Source organism: Podarcis filfolensis, assembly GCF_964270895.1.
Source record: "Podarcis filfolensis genome assembly, chromosome: 9".
In the NCBI taxonomy this organism is placed as follows: domain Eukaryota; kingdom Metazoa; phylum Chordata; class Lepidosauria; order Squamata; family Lacertidae; genus Podarcis; species Podarcis filfolensis.
This window is the reverse complement of record NC_139610.1, coordinates 22,776,403-22,793,533: the sequence shown is the minus strand read 5'-3', so window position 1 is coordinate 22,793,533 and position 17,131 is coordinate 22,776,403. Positions and strand designations below refer to the sequence as shown.

Here is a 17,131-nt window from a genome sequence, read left to right as displayed (position 1 = left end):
ATTCCTCTTTGGCTCTCTCGTTACAATGACTCTAGCGATTGTGCTACTGGAACAGCTTTTCTTTGATCTCTATAAATATGATAATGTAATTATGCATTCCTCTCTGGATTCCTTTTGCAGGGCACCAAGGCATTCTTTGGGCTTTCTACGTGGGGGTTTTTTTGGCTACAAGTACTGAAGGAAAACAAGCTAGGGCCGAACATTAGGCTGAATTGGGACCAAATAAGTAGCCCACTCCAATGTGTGCCTACTCAGAAGTAAGTCACCCTGAATTCAATGACACTTGCTCCCAGTTAAAAGTGTGCAGAACTGAAGCCTCAGCCATACATCTTAATGCAGCACCAGGGACTTAAATAAGTAGAAAAACTGATAACCTACTTTTTGTGCTATAGCAGCCTTTACCTTCCAGATGTTTGGACTACAAGTCCCAGCAGCTTCAGCAAGCATGGCTGTGTTTGCTGATGTTAAGTGGACTTGTAATCCAAACGCCTGATGGGCTTGGCTGGCAAAGACTATACTAGAGTATTCCCATATAAAGCTATCTTTTCTATGGAATCTGTTGAGGAAGCCTGGCTGTGCTTGCCATTTAAACACAGCGTGATTGACTAGGACACAAGGCAGGGCCTTCATGGTTGCAGCCCCTGTTTTGGTCAGGGGCAAACCTCCCAGCAAAGCCTGTCTTGCAATTATGATTTCCCCACAGCCATTCACTTTTTATTGGGCAGGTGAAATTTTGTTGTCAGTATTTTGCTGCGATCGTGCATTCTTGGTGCTTTGTAAAACCATTCAAACCCACTGTCTTTATTGCAAGTTGGAAAAGTGGCCAAATGTTAAGTAGCCAAAAGCAAAATAGCTTTTTTAATCTTATTGAGCATATGCATGCAGCTGAACTAATGCCAGAAAGGCACCTTAAAAAACCAACACAGGATGCAGATGAAAGGGGTAAGAATGATAATTAGTTATTGTTGTTACTATTTCAGATTTCAAATCATTATGGAACCACAGAGACAAGTAAACAATACCAAAAAGTCAGCAATATGTCTAACTTAAGGCAGGGAATACAAAACCTAAAGATATTAAGTCATTACATCCAATCTAAAATCATAGCAACCATATAGATGGTAATGGGAGAGATACCGGTAAATCTGAAACTAAATCAAAGGAAATAAAATCCCACCATACTGTATATAAATGATCAGGATCTCCCTGTGCCTTAGAGCCCCCTAGTTTTTATGATTCATGAATTATGACACGGAGTCCATGTTCATAACATTAGTATGCGGCATGAGCTTCTAAGCCCCCTTTTACACACAAGCTGATAGGGAGCTGATAGGCAGTTTGTGCAACACAATTGCTGCGTCTGTTTCATCTCATGGCAATCATGAATGCAACAGAGATGCTGCAGCAGGGCTTTGAAATGCTGCCCATATCAGTGCTTTAATAAATCCACAATTGTACAAATGCCTAGAGAGTAATTTGCCGGAGTAATCCGATTTCAGCGCATTTCCTATAGGGCTCTCTACATGTTAACTGATTTTACCTTCCCCATTATCAATCGCATCAGTGTTAGACTGATGGGAAAAGTAGCCCTTGATTAAAGAGAGAAAAGGTTGAATGACTACTTTGATTAGCACTCACTGTGCAGCAAAATAAATATTTCCCCATCGCATCAGCATAGCAGAGACCAAGGTGGAAGATTAAGAAATGGGACAGCTGGAGGTATAATGTAGATGGCACAGGAGTGGGGAAGGGGCATTCAAATTCCAAATATCCCCTCATATTCTTATTACATTGCTCAATCATTGGGCAATTATATGCAACAACAGCTTTCGCCTTTCACTCGCTTTGTCATATTAGGGCGGATCCAGACTGGATTATAATGGGTTTACTCTAAAAAGGTAAAGGTAAAGGACCCCTGACCGTTAAGTCCAGTTGCAGACGACTCTGGGGTTGCGGTGCTCATCTCACTTTACTGGCCGAGGGAGCCGACGTTTGTCCACAGACAATTTTTCCGGGTCATGTGGCCAGCATGACTAAGCCACTTCTGGCGCAACAGAACACCAAGACCAGAGCAGCGCACGGAAACGCCGTTTACCATCCCACCGCAGCTGTACCTATTTATCTACTTGCACTTTGGGGCATGCTTTCGAACTGCTAGGTTGGCAGGAGCTGGGACCAAGCAACAGGAGCTCACCCGTCATGGGGATTTGAACCACCGACCTTCTGATCAGCAAGCCCAAGAGGCTCAGTGGTTGAGACCACAGCACCAACCGCGTCCAGGTTTACTCTAGGTATGGCTAAATGAGCAATCCTAAATATAAAAAGGCAGTGTAATTTAGAATGACTTAAATTAAGCTGGTGTAGAATACACCAGAAGGGATGCGGGTGGTGCTGTGTGTAAAACCTCAGTGCCTAGGACTTGCCGATCGTAAGGTCAGCGGTTCGAATCCCCGCAGCGGGGTGAGCTCCCGTCGTTCGGTCCCAGCTCCTGCCCACCTAGCAGTTCGAAAGCACCCCTAAGTGCAAGTAGATAAATAGGTACCGCTTTATAGCGGGAAGGTAAACGGTGTTTCCGTGTGCGGCACTGGTGCTGGCTCGCCAGAGCAGCTTCGTCACGCTGGCCACATGACCCAGAAGTGTCTTCGGACAGCGCCGGCTCCCAGCCTCTTGAGCGAGATGAGCGCGCAACCCTAGAGTCGGTCACGACTGGCCCATATGGGCAGGGGTATCTTAGAATACATCAGATCCAAACCAGTTCAACTTAGACCACCCTTGAGAAGCAGTGATGGTAGCTGCTCCAACTGCACCATGTCGCCAAAGGATGATAAGAAGGGGGACATGGGCAAGTTGGCCAAGAAGGACAAGGACCCCATCAACAAGTCCAAGGGAAAAGCCAAGAAGAAGTGGCCAAAAAGGGAAAGTAAGAGACAAGTTGAACAACCTTGTTCTGTTTGACAAAGCTACTTACAAAAAGCAGTGCAAGGAGGTTCCAGACTACAAACTCATCACACCTGCTGTGGTCTCTGAAAGGCTGAAGATTTGAGGGTCCTTGGCTAAAGCCACACTCCAGGAGCTTCTCAGCAAAGGCCTAATCAAACTGGTATCCAAGCACAGAGCCCAGGTCATCTACACCCGAAACAGCAAGGGGGGTGATGCATAAAAGGTTCTTGGGAGGTTTTTAGACTCTGTAAACCACAAAAATAAAATAATTTGAACTCCTGGGGGAGGAAAAAAAACTTAGACCACCCTTTTCGCCAGCATAAGTTGCCAAGTCATGTGACTTAGCTGAACAGAGTTAGGATCCAGCATAAGTCCTCCCCCTGGTCCTGCTCTCAACACTTCCCTGCCACCTCCCCAGAATGCCAGTTTTTCAGAGCTTATGCCAGTATAAGATCTGCCAGTCTCACGTCAGCTTTATGACCTGGCTGAGCCAGGATGAGGGTGTTATGACAGCATAGCCCTAGCTGAGCTGCCAATCAGTCAGCAGAGCCAGAGATCTGCTGGATCCTAACTTGCTCAGCTGGGGGTATCTTGGGCTTGGATTGCTTCCTTACTCTGGATCCAACCCAATGAAGTTAACATGGCTGAATAGGAATGGCAATGAGGTTCTGTATTCTTGTAAATGTTAACTTCCACGGTTAACAAATGTCAACTTTTCCTAAAATTCAAAAAACACTGCACGTAATTGCATTCACGGTAGGTTTTCTCAGAAACATTAAAAAAATAATCGTGTATGAAAATGTGTGCAGAGGTTCAGCATCATCTAGTTTGGTAAACATGTCACAGAAGAATGGCTTCCCCAGAATATTACATTGACATCTGCAAGTCAAACAAACCACAATCCAGTAGTGGAATATTTGCTCTTGATATGGCATATTCATGAATTTATTCAGAGAAGCCTGTCATCTTGATATTTATAAACAAATGAAAACTTCAGAATCAGCTCTTCTGCTTTTTAGATTGGGCAGTGACTGACCCAAGATCACCCAAGGGAGTTTAATGGCCTTGGTGTTCCAAGTCAAGATTTCTCTAACTTCATTGCATTCACTTTCATGTGTGTGTCCAAAAACCTCTTTGTGATAGCCAGGATTTGGGTCATCAAAAGATTTCCTTAAATCTACCATAAATGTCAACATAATCTCTACGTAAAATGGACAGTATAGTTAAGACCTGTGTAACAGAGTCGGCCTCTGTGTGGTCCCACAATAACATAACATCTACAACCAGAGGCATAAAATCTTTCTTGCATCAGTACAGAGGGTAACGCACTGTACCTAGCTAATGTGAAAGCACAACTATATTTAGAAAGGTTTAACACTTCTAAATATTTGGACACTTTAATCCCATAATCAGTATTCACACCCACAAATAGCGGGGAATGGCTTTTGTTTGTTAGAGAGCACATATTTGAGGTGTTTAAATTCCCTATTCTCAGAGGCAGTAAATGTTTCTCAAAATCTCACCAGGAAAACCTAGTGCATATACCTTGCTTTAAAGCAGTCCCTAAATCCAGACTATGCAGAAGAGGTCTTGCACAATAACTAGTTTCTTTAGAAGGCGATACATAGTTCCATCCACATCAATTTGAAATGCCACTCTTCTAACTCAATGTAGCCCAGAGTAGAGCCCTGATTCTAATGCACTTCCAAGCGTACATTAACATTAGATCGGCATTCAGAAGTCTTCTTATGCACGCCGAGACCCTTGCTAAATTACAGCAATCAGGTTACTTGCAATTTACAGCCGCAGCAACGTGAGTCATAATAATTCTGTTTATAATGCTGCATTTATTTATTTTCATTTATTTTCTGACTCAGCTGTAGAATCATGACAAGAGAGAGAGGTAGCTGGTAGGTCTTTGTCTTCCAGCCTTCATCCAGGTTGGCATGACTGTGATCCCTTTAAAGTTGTTCCACCATTCAAGTTTTGAAGATCTTATGGGAGGAGAGTTAGCAAATGCATCTGGGGTTTAGAATTGTGCTCTCTGATGATCTCTCTTTCTTAAAGTGGGGGAATAATGAGGTCAATGTCAGTAGCGAACAAAAGCACGAACTCTTATGTACTTCCTTTTGTAAGCCGGACTTCCTCCTCTTCTGGTTTAGCACCTAAATGTCAAAGCAGCAACATGGAAGGCTCCTTTATTAGAATCGCACCAAGTGAACTTTCAAGGATATGATAGTTAAAGCTAAATATGGGTATCTGGCTTCCTCTCTCCCCACTTCACTATAGTCAGATATACAGTGGTACCTCAGGTTAAGTACTTAATTCGTTCCGGAGGTCTGTACTTAACCTGAAACTGTTCTTAACCTGAAGCACCACTTTAGCTAATGGGGCCTCCTGCTGCCGCCACACCGCCGGAGCACAATTTCTGTTCTCATCCTGTAGCAAATTTCTTAACCTGAAGCACTATTTCTGGGTTAGCGGAGTCTGTAACCTGAAGTGTATGTAACCTGAAGCGTATGTAACCTGAGGTACCACTGTACTGGAGCAGTTTTTCCCACCAGTTTTTCCAGATGTCCCTGTTTCCCGGGGACAGTCCCCAGATTTACAAATCAGTCTCCTAACAAAATCAATTGAAGTTGAAAAGTGTCCCCAGATTCATTGAAAAAAATCTGGTAACCTTAGCAGAACCCCATGTACAGATGTAGCAAGAAACCTTCCCTGTGGGTGGGGACTTTGAGTTCATAGGCACTTTTAATGAATGAATGAATTTCTTTCTTGCAGAACAGTTCTCTCATAGCACACAGTTTGGCAACTAATACATTCGAGCTTTCTTGTCTAGCCAAGGAAGACCTGGAAGGTGCATCTTTTGAGCAGAGTACACTATGATTGCTTTGAAATGTATTCTAATGATATCACCTGATCTTAATTCTACAAATCCTTCTGAAGCAAATATAGATTGCATTTTGTTGTGACTGCTACGAGCAAGCACTGATCTTGATTAGAAAATAACATTTGTAGTAAAGCTTTTCTGCCTGCATTAGTTTTTCCCAGTTATACTTTTTTCTTTCCTTAACAAGAATAACCATGTTTTCCTAGCTGCCTAGGGTAAAGAATCACAGAATCATAGAATTGCAGAGTTGGAAGGGGCCACAAGTTTCATCTAGTCCAGGAATGTAGTCACACAACGTGGGGCTCAAACCCACAACCCTGAAATACAGGGGTCTCAATTGAGCTATCTGAATGAGCCCCACTACTTTAGTCCTTTGCTGTGCTATATAGGTAGCTATATTTCACACCCCCATACACCCTTAGATGATTATTTCTGGAATTATAACTTTTTATTACATGATTATTGTAAACAAATGCTTCTAGATTAATTATACATCTGTGCTCCATGTTGGATTTTGCTGCAAAAACAAGCTATGGCTATCTCTCTCTCCCCCCTTTTAACTGTGAAGTCATTATCAGAAATCTACTACTAAAGCGGATTGTTCTTTCTTATCACATTCAAGCCTGCCTCTCCCTTGTTAGATGATGGGCGGATATGATAAGATAGAGCATTGCATGATAACTGATCTGTGATAATGGCTTCAAGCAACAAAACGATCTGATAAGAGCTGCAGTTTATCACATGGGAAGAAACCAATTCCTATCATATTCAGTGATCTTGTGAATTAGTCTCCTCCATAGCTATCCAATTCCTTCCCTCCAGAGATCAAGGGGTTTACTTGTACATCATGGCAAGGTCACCCATATGTAAACAAACAAGAAAATGTGGATTCCTTCTTTTCTTTTTCTTTTTTTACAGTGATGCTGGCTGGATTAGTGTCCAGGATTTGGTTTTTATCATTTGGGAGAACTATTTGGCTATGCACACATTAGCAGCTTGAAACACAACAAGGTTCTTTCCCCCTGCTGCATTTCTTAAAAGCAAATAAGTAAAGAAATGCCCCAAAGAATAAAGCAATTGAATCCATTCTCCAGCTCTACAAAAGAAATGCATGAACAGAACATATGTGCAAGCAGGCAGACATAGAATATATTAGGTATGCACATTAAGCAGACAGGGGCGAAAGTCCAGTGAAAGCAAGTTAACATGACAGTTTTGACCACTGGATATTGCAGTGTATAAACAGCTAGTTGTCCCAAATGCTCACTAATACATATAGATCATCAACCTCAGCATAAATATGTACTGTTAAGAAAACTTTCTGCGGCAAAGTTATGGTACATCACAAGAGTCCTGTCTTCTCCTGTCTCAAATATAAAAAGCACAGCTCTTAAAATTTAAATTCCTGCTTTGCTCCTTTACAGAATTCCTTGGGTGAGCAAAGCAAAGCAATTTATTGCCTGATTAATTTTTTTATACAATGTGGTTGATTATAGGCCTCGTTTGTTCATATATAGTGCTGCTCTTAGGCAGGGAGGCATGCAAGCCAAGCCTCAGCGCATGTCCAGGCAGGCGGCCGCCCCTTGGCACCTCTCGCTCTGGTGCCCTTGCCACTGCCGCCTTTCCTTCCAAGATTCCGGCGGGAAATAAAGGCGGTGGCGCCTCCCCCTCCTCCTCCCAGTGGCCAAATAAGAGGCTCCCCCAAAATCAAGCCAGCAGCCACCCATCGCGCGGGCACCTCACAACACCTGCCATGAATGGGAGAAGGCAGGCAGGCGGCATGAGATCAGTCATGTCAAAGGTGCCGCTGACTTCGCTGCCACATAGAATATGCTTAGGTGGCTTCAGCGGCAGCTGGCCCCCAGAATTTGGCACCAGGGTGCTCTTGCGCCCCAGGGTAAAGACGGCCCTGATGATAAGACCCACAAGTACTAAACCTTGCAACAAGGAGTGCAGTACGTACACAAGAGTGATCCTTTTTCTAACTGTGATGGATTGGGGGTCTTTCACAGCTGAGAATGCATTCACCCTTCAATAAGATTCAAAGCAACATTCCCCTGATTTCTCATTGTCCCAAAGGTTCATGAACCTACTAGATTGGAGATCCACTTCACTTGAAAGATCAGACTCTCCGATTCCACCATGCTCAGAATGTGGCACAATCAAGGCCCATATGTGCCAAGCCCCAATTCACATTATTCTTCCTCCCCTTCTCAAAAGCAGTAAAAGAATATTGCACAAACTGGGAGTGTGTACATATTAACGTCCAAGTGGAGCACTTCATTTGCACGTTAGGTTTAAGGTATGGTAATAGGGAATGAGTATATGCCTGTTCCTCCACTCTGTGAAGAGAAATGCCAGCTTGTTAATGGGCCACAGATTCCCGTTTAGCTTCATAATGAAAGCTGTGGGCCATATGCAGTGGCAAAATTCAGCTGTTGCAATGGATGTCTGTGTGAGCCATGGAGGTTCCTGCTTCCCTCTTGTCCCTAAGGTCCGCCTCCTGGTGCAACCTTAAAATCAGTTCTGGGTGGGTTTGGGACCTTCTGGAGCAAATTTGGGGGAGGAGAGGAAACAGAAGATGTGCAGTTACCAGCAGAACTACGTATGCAGAGCACTGGAGACAAGCCCATGTGTAGTTATGATGCCCTTTGCAAATGATGGCTATGATAATCGACAACCACACAGATTGAGATATTTATTGGCATCTGTCACTAGCCATTGCAAACCACAACTCCATAACACTCTTGATTTCTCTCTCTCTTTCTCTCTCTACATATGTATCTACTGTATTTTTCGCCCTATAGGACGCACCGGCCCATAGGATGCACCTAGATTTGGGGGGGGGGGGAATAAAGGGAAAAAACTTTATTCCCCCCCCCCCCCCAGGCACGGGACTGGGGCGGGGGAAGCCAGCTTTGGCATCGCTCTGGGAGCTTGCGGGGCAGGGGGTGGGGGAAGCCCGAGCTTCCCCTGACCCCAGCCCCCAGAATGGGTCCCAGAGCGATGGCGAAGCTGCGCGCATCGCTCTGGGAGCTTGCCGGGCTGGGGGGATAGCTTCCTGAAGCCTGGAGAGCGAGAGGGGTCGGTGAGCACTGACCCCTCTCGCTCTCCAGGCTTCAGCGAAAGCCTGCATTCGCCCCATAGGACGCACACACATTTCCCCTTCATTTTTGGAGGGGAAAAAGTGCGTCCTATAGGGCGAAAAATATGGTATATATTTTTATTCTTCAGACATTGGCACAAAGGTGAAATGAATGAGAAAGTCCCCTGCTTGCCTGCAGCTCCCAGTACACATGGAGAACTTTGGATTAGGGCAAAGATTATGATGGCGTGATGTTATGCAATGAAAATACAAAACCACAGTCTTAAAACTCGCCTGACTTTGAGTTGACATTTTGACAACACGGCTACAGCATCAATTAACTCATCTAATATTAATTAGTATTTCATAAGCATGGCAATCTCGATGCTTTAAGTTACTTTATCTGTTAAATCAATGCTTTAATAGCCCATTCGTGTTAATTAAGAAACAATTTAGTTTTCAGTGGAAGAGTTTAATCATTATCGTTATTAATTGTTTCAAGTGCTGGCGATGGGAAGAAATCCCTGGCTCTAGTGGACTTTTGCTTAACTATGCAAGAGATAGCCCGCAGGGAGGGCAATCTCAGCTCCAGAGTCTCTGTGCCATTTAAATGCAAATCATTGTGATCAGCATGCCACAGGTACACTTACACCACAGCAGAAAGGAGCAAGCAGGCATGGGGTGCTGTGTCAAGGCTTTCTGGGCTGTTTTCGCCAGAGTGGTTTTGATGGATGTTCGTACAAGCCACGGTTTTAAAAAGTGGCTTCATTCACTTTATGTTTGCTCGACGACAAAACTCCCGACCGCATATGTGAATCCTTTTTTGTTGTATAAACAACAATAAAAATACTTTTCCTATTAGATAGCACAATCTGAGCACTGTAGCCAATGTTAGTCTCACTTAGAGTAGACCCACTGAAAGTATTGGCTATGATGACTAACTTAATAGCTTAAACAAAATAATAATTAAAAAATTCCTTCCAGTAGCACCTTAGAGACAAACTGAGTTGTATGAGCTTTCGTGTGCATGCACACTTCTTAGTTAGATACAACCCTGGGTGTGGGAAGCAGTTCAGACTGGTATAGTTGTTGCCATTTCTCTATTTATACCCTGTCCTCCCCGGCCAAAGCCGGGCTCAGGGCGGCTAACACCAGTAAAATTACAATGGAAACATAATGGGGGGGGGGACAAACAAACAAAAAACCCAATTTAAAATACAGGTTAAAATGCAATTTAAAAAGCAGCGTCATTTTAAAAGTAGCCCATAAATCAAAACAGTTAGGGGAGGGAAGACATAAGGGTCAGACTGAGTCCAAACCAAAGGCCAGGCGGAACAGCTGTGTCTTGCAGGCCCTGCGGAAAGATGTCAAGTCCCGCAGGGCCCTAGTCTCTTGTGACAGAGCGTTCCACCAAGTCGGGGCCGGTACTGAAAAGGCTTGACAACCATATGTCAGGAGTGCCCTGATGGTGTTTCCTGCTTGGCAGGGGGTTGGACTCGATGGCCCTTGTGGTCTCTTCCAACTCTATGATTCTATGATTCTATGATTCTATGATTCTAGTTGAGATCAATCTAACCACCTTGCGACTTGGGACCTCCAAAATGTTGTCATTTGTGGACCTTAAGATCCTCCGCGGGGCATACCAGGAGAGGCGGTCCCGTAGGTACGAGGGTCCTAGGCCGCATAGGGCTTTAAAGGTCAAAACCAGCACCTTAAACCTGACCCTGTACTCCACTGGGAGCCAGTGCAGTTGGTAAAGCACTGGATGAATGTGATCCCGTGGCAAGGACCCCGTAAGGAGCCTTGCCGTGGCATTCTGCATGAAAACGCTAGCCATGAAAACACTACCCAAGCACAAAAAGGAGCTCCTGGCATGTTTGGGGTAACACCAACATTTGCAGAAGGACAAGCATGTTTTGTGGAGTGGAACCTAAGTGAGGAAGGAAGTCTACAAAGGGTTCAATGGGGACCTAGCATGGTCAATGGGCAGAGAGTGCAAATTCACATGTGTGTGTGTCAGGGACTGGCTGGATGAAGGGGAGTGGTGGGAGGCAGCTGATGGGGAACCCCCAAGGGAAATCTCAGAGAAAGAAGGCTCAGAGCCAGGGGATTGGTGGTGGGACACTGAGGAGAGGTCAGAGGGAGAAGATTAGTTAGGAGGGCTGCATGCTGGAGGGGCAACAGGGTTTAGTGAGCAGGAAGAGCCTGTGACAGGTAGCAGTTGAAACTCCAAGGCTGAAGCAGAGGAGGGGGTTCAAGAGACTGCAGAAGAATTCGGGGACTCTCCCTCTCCTGCTGCAACAAGCTCCCTCCCCTCCTGAGCTCCAAGAGTGCACAGAATAATGAGGAGGGCGGAAAAGAGGCCAGAAGTGCACACAGTTTGAGACTGCTTGAGAAACATCTGGGAGATGAGGAGCCTTAGAAAGGGTGCGAGGCAGGGACCATCAGTCCTAGTAACTGCTCCATAGGGGCAAGACCTTGAATAAAGTCTTAACTACACTGCTTCTTTCGTGCTGACCTGCATCTGACTCCAGCCCTGAATGTGTGTGAAAACGAGAAGGGCAATGGAATGGAGTGACTGGAGGATGACTCCCCACTACCATGTTTTGTTGCTGTTGTTAGTGATTTGTTTACATTCAAACGTTCTAGATCATCTAGAATTCTCAATTGTGGGAGGAGCTTCCAGAGTAGAAAAGGCACATGACTGAGATGAGAGGCCAATGATGGGAGTGGGGCTATGTGCATAGGTCAGCAGCCCCTCTGTATTTGCTTTCCTTCTTTATGCCTGAAGAGGGCTAAAAATTTTGGGCTTCTATAAAGAGAATTACTGTTGCAATTTCCCTCCCTTTTTGAAATTGATTTACTCTTGCCTTGATGGAATTTAACATTCTGTTATGACAATCCATTGCATCATTGAGAGTCTAAGGTAATTTTTACACAAATCCATTTAGTGCCTTTCCGCTAAACACCAGATTCATATATTTTTTTGCGGGAGAGGGGGAGAATGCAATTTGGGAGTAACACCATCTACATCATGAGGTTTATGATACGCCAGGAGCTTCTGAGAATATGCAGATGCAATTGAGGCAGATGGAATTGCTCTTTTTTTCTGCTGGAAAAGGACTCTCAGAAGAATCTCATTTACTTTTATTCTGACAGATGCAATTAGATGCCTGCACCTGGCATTGGTGGAGAATTAGTGACTCTTTAATTAAAGCATCTATGGATGGAGCTTTTCAAGTAGGAATCCATTTATCACAAACTAGTTTGTCATTCTTAATCTCTTTCACCTTGCTTTCTATGTTTTCCCTGTCAATGCCATTTATCTGCTTATTTCCATATTATGTGCTGTTGCTTTTGTTCCTTCTCTTATTATCCACTTACAGAGCAACCCTGAGACTGTTTCCCTGGAAGTGAGCCTGCAGTCCCAAACACACTTAGTGGGACCTACTTCCTAGGAAACAGGGTGGTCAAATAGCTCAGTTGATTAGAGCGTAGTGCTGATAATGCCAAGGTTGCAGGTTTGATCCCCGTATGGAACAACTGCATATTCTTGAATTGCTGGGTGTTGGACGATGACTCTCAGGTCCCTCTAACCCTATGATTCTATGAATTCTCTGCACAGGATTGCTCTGTATGACCGTTACTGTTCCATGCAGAAGAAGAAACAGAAGAGGAGAGGACATAATAGAATCGTTTACCTATATAAGGACCTTTCTCTGATTTAGTGGATATTCAGTGTTTCTTCACTCATTCTTACTAATGCTTCTCATTGTGATAATTATTCTCACTTTCTTTTCAAGTTGTCCTGGAAATAACTCAGATACTGGGTAAAATGTTCCTTATGTTTGCATTCCGTGATGTATGACATCAATCATGTGGTCTTGGCACAAACACTCTTCAAGCCCAAGTTCACTCTGTGTCAAGTCAAGGATGAACTGCCCCAGTGTCTCCCTGAATTCATCTCAAATTAAATAGGGAAGCATGGCATTCTGTATTTGTTTTCAAACTGCATTCCAAGAAAAGCAAGTATGTGTTTGCACATGTTTTCACTGGTGTAATAAAGGCATTCAGTTGCACGCTGTATCAAGAAACACAGATTTAGAAAGTGGTCGGAGTGTTCACTCTCCTAATATTTGCCAAATCCTTTACATCTGTTATCACTTATGCCAGGGCGTCACCCCCAATCTCCAAATGAAAATGAAAGCCTACCAGTTACCATTTCAGCAAACCTACTATTAACAGGCTTTAAAAATAGATGAGAAATGCTTCCAGGGGTATTATAAAAATCGGCAGCCCATTTCAGCAAACATGTTTATTACTTCTAATGGGAAGAGAAAGATTAGCATGCAGGTCGTATTTTTATGGAGCAGACATTTGCACAAAGATCATGTAATCCAGCTGAAAAGCTTCAAATGAAAGTCAATTAGATGTTATTAATAAGGGACAGTGTCAAGCAGCAGTGTTATATTATCTTTTTTGATTCGCTGAATTGTTAGGTATCAATATTTTTCTAGGGAAGAGCCTGTTAAATACAAGGATTGATATGCCAAAACCAGTCAAAATAGTAGGAATGGAGAGAAAGAAAATAATTTTATTTGACGAAAGAATTATTCTAGTTCAGAGTATATTATTATTATTATTATTATTATTATTATTATTATTATTATGCTGCCTGCCTGCCTGAATGGGTTGCCCCAGCCACTCTGGCCGGCTTCCAGCAAAATATGAAAAACACTAAAACATCAAACATTAAAAACTTCCCTATACAGGGCTGCCTTCAGAAATCCTCTAAAGTCATAGTTGTTTATTTCTTCGACATCTGATGGGAGGGCATTCCACAGGGTGGGCATGGCTACCCAGAAGACCCTCTGCCTGGTTCCCTGTAACTTCACTTCTCACAGTGAGGGAACTGCCAGAAGGCTCTTGGAGCTGGACCTCAGTGTCCAGGCTGAACAATGTGGGTGGAGACGCTCCTTCAGGTATACTTGGCAAAGGCCGTTTAGACCATATGTGTGTCTCACATATTTGACTGAAAGTGAAATATGCAGCACAATAAAATTAACATCAGTTAATCAGGGATATGTGTCGCCCTACTAATAGGCCTCCAATTCAAGCCATGCTTAAGTTTCAGAGATGTAACAGTTGACCTTCCCTGAAGGATCTGCTGACGAGTCTGTCCCTCACATGTGACTGGATAATTTAATCACAGCAAAATCATTGGCCTTCATAGGAGTCTGATTGTGGGAGGAAGGAGAGAAGCACACCCTGAAAGTTCACAGTATCCTTTCAGTATTGAATTTGTTAATTGCTTGTGGCACATGAGTGGCTCTTTCATATCCCACTACTGTGCTCCAGCGCACAGTTTGTGAATGACTGCCCTAGCCCATGATCCAATGGGACCATTGATCAGTCTAGCTCAGTATTGTCTGTGCTGACTGGAAGGAGCTCTCCAGGGTGCTGAACTGGATCTTTTCCAGCTGTACCTAGAGCTGCTGGGAACTGAACATGGGACCTTCAGCATGCAAACCATATGCTCTACCACTGGACTACGGTTCTTCCCCATAAGTTAAAAGCAGAGGACCAGCTTTTCCCATGTGCCTGTTTTTCTCCATAAGATGCAACTTTCGTTACAAAGAGAATATACATGTTCTTGGAAAGCCAATGAGTCTAAGAGCAATTAGGTCACAGCTGTTAGCTTTTCCATCAAATAAATGTTATAGTAGGCAATAAGAAATGCTACTTATGGAAGAAGGTTACACAATAAAGTTAATTACTGTCTGCTGTAGATTTCAAAATCTCTTCATCAGAATGAAAACTTATTCAATAGTGAAGGGGGGAATCACCCACAATAATGTTATGCACATATAAATTAGTGTCCATTTAGATTAGGCATATAAAAATGAAAATACAGATCACTTTCTTATTTACAACTGTGTTGCCTGGGGGTCCTGCTGGTAAGGCTGAGGTCCTGTTGTGCTTGCCTATAATAAATTCTGTGGGAAATATCTATCTCTCCTTAGCTTGACGAGTGCTATTATTTTTGTATAAACATAGCAGGGCACAGTCCACCAAATGTTAGTTGCAACTTAGGGTTGACTGACAAGATACATGTTCAAATGATGGCTTGTATTTATGAATGAGCTGTTGAGATCAAACCCCCACAGATACAATGCTTACAGTAATTTTTTTTTTTAAGTGTCAGCTCCTACATTCATCAGGTGCCTTTGCAAAATCATGAGCATGGTTGTGCGGAACAAGTCTAGATTCCATTAGTTTCAAGGGGATTTGGGTACAGTTATCACGTGCAAACTACCTAATAATATTATTTGCAATATTTCCATATATCTTTCCCAATCAGTTCACTTTAAATACAATCAAAGGGCCAGCAAGGAAGAGAGGCTTTCAAACATTTTCCCTGCAAGCCGTTTCCTTCCATTAGTCCTTTCCTACAAGCAGGAGTGGGGGTAGCTCTGAGGAAGCAGCAAGGGAAGGGTTAAGCAATCATGTGTTCCCCTGACACACACACACCCTACGAGTCCTACATTCAATCTGGAAGCCACTTACCGCTGCTTTGTATTTATTAAAGAAGTGTCTAGAGAATTCTGGAACTAACACACACACAGAGAGAGAAAGAGAAAGAGAGAGTTTTCACTTAATAGTTTGGCTTTCACTGGGGTGATAAACCTGTGTCTGGGCTGCTCCAGCCCAGATTGCAGGTGGGGGTGCTTGCATGACTGAATAAAAATCCCCTGAAAATACAAAACTTAGCATCAAGAATATGAATCCATGTCTAGTCTTCTCCCTCACCCGCTGGTAGTTTTTGTGCAGTGAACTATTATGTACAAAACCTGTTCAGTCATATGAGTTTACACTTGCAGTGTGAAATGTTATGGCCCAAACCTCCCTGTGAGAACTAAGACTTAATAATCCCCCCTTGAGTCTCAATGAGAACTTGGCCTTAACCCTCTTCCCTCAATTCTGCCTGCCCAGTGCATTTGGAGGAGAGTCTACAGCTTCATTTGCAATGTGGTACGATATATAGGGCAGATGTAGAGCCAATTTACCTAACCCCAAATTGACCTTGAGCATGTGGCAAATTCAGATTGTGTTACTGCTGATTGCTCTGTTTGTGGCCTGATCAATTTTCAGCGCATGATGAGTTGACTAGAAAATAAAAATAATGAGCCTCAACAGGTGCTGAAAACCTAGCTGGCCATAAAATGGAACAGCTGGGGAAGTGCTTCATCAGAAGTCTGGCTATGTCAAGCTTTTAATACAACATTGTACTCGGGAGTGAATTTGGGATGATTTGAGTCAACCAGGAGAGAAACCTAAACAAGGACTATAGGGGGGGAAATTAGGTTCTGAGTGCATCACAAAGCAGTTACTCAGATGTGCCCTTGATTTCCCTACCCCCCCTACAGTTTCCTTTTCAGAAGCTGCCTGCATGGAACTCTACATTGCTCTTTAAACTCTATTCAGAAAGCATTGGAGAGGAGATTGGGCACCAGAGAAGCTTAATGGGAAGCACTGGAAGGAATGCAACAACACACTGGCATTTCCCATTTATTCTGCTGGACTGGAGTCTGTATTGTACATTTGCTACCTATTTTTAGCTTCTCTTCCTGATGTCTCCCTGTGTGTCTGCTTTTTCGTTCCTTGTTTGTTCGTAATGGCCTATAGCTAGAACAAATAAAGAATTCCATAGTAGTTCTCTCACTTTATACAGCACTGGCACCAAACCAGCGTTTCATGTGCACTAGCCTGTGTTCAGAGAAAAGGCAAAGGAAAGCGAGTTACTTCCCCCCAAATATGGTGCAGAACAAAGGATGACAGCAGATCCTTAAGACTGAAGTCTTCCTTCCCAATGCAGTTTTTACTATCAAGATGGTTACAAAAGTTACACAGCCATGACCAAATGGATGTGACAATTATGACACCCAAATATCTTGACTCATTACATTTACTTCCTTTCTTGACTGGATTTAATGGCGACATATTTAAGGAAGATAGTAGGAGATGTACTGCTATGGAATGGATATCCTTGATGTTCAATATCAGGCATGATTAGCTAGTGTAGTTCCAAACAAGTGGGTGGAAACGAGAGCTTTCTTTCAAAAAATGTCTGCCCCCACCTGTTGCAAAAGTGACCTGAAAACACAGGACACATTCCAGACGAAGTTAAAGAAGGTCAAGCCTCATAGCATTAA

General features: G+C 43.4%; 1 protein-coding gene and 1 pseudogene across 4 annotated transcripts in view; one reads left to right on the top strand and one right to left on the bottom strand.

Annotated features, from left to right (window-relative positions):
• The window catches only part of SGCZ (sarcoglycan zeta), a 547,569-nt gene that overhangs the window by 436,638 nt on the left and 93,800 nt on the right, over nt 1–17,131 (bottom strand). The window lies entirely within an intron of this gene.
• On the top strand, nt 2,809–3,217 carry LOC310742716 (small ribosomal subunit protein eS25-like; annotated as a pseudogene). Its single transcript has one exon. The product of its transcript is annotated as a small ribosomal subunit protein eS25-like (transcript).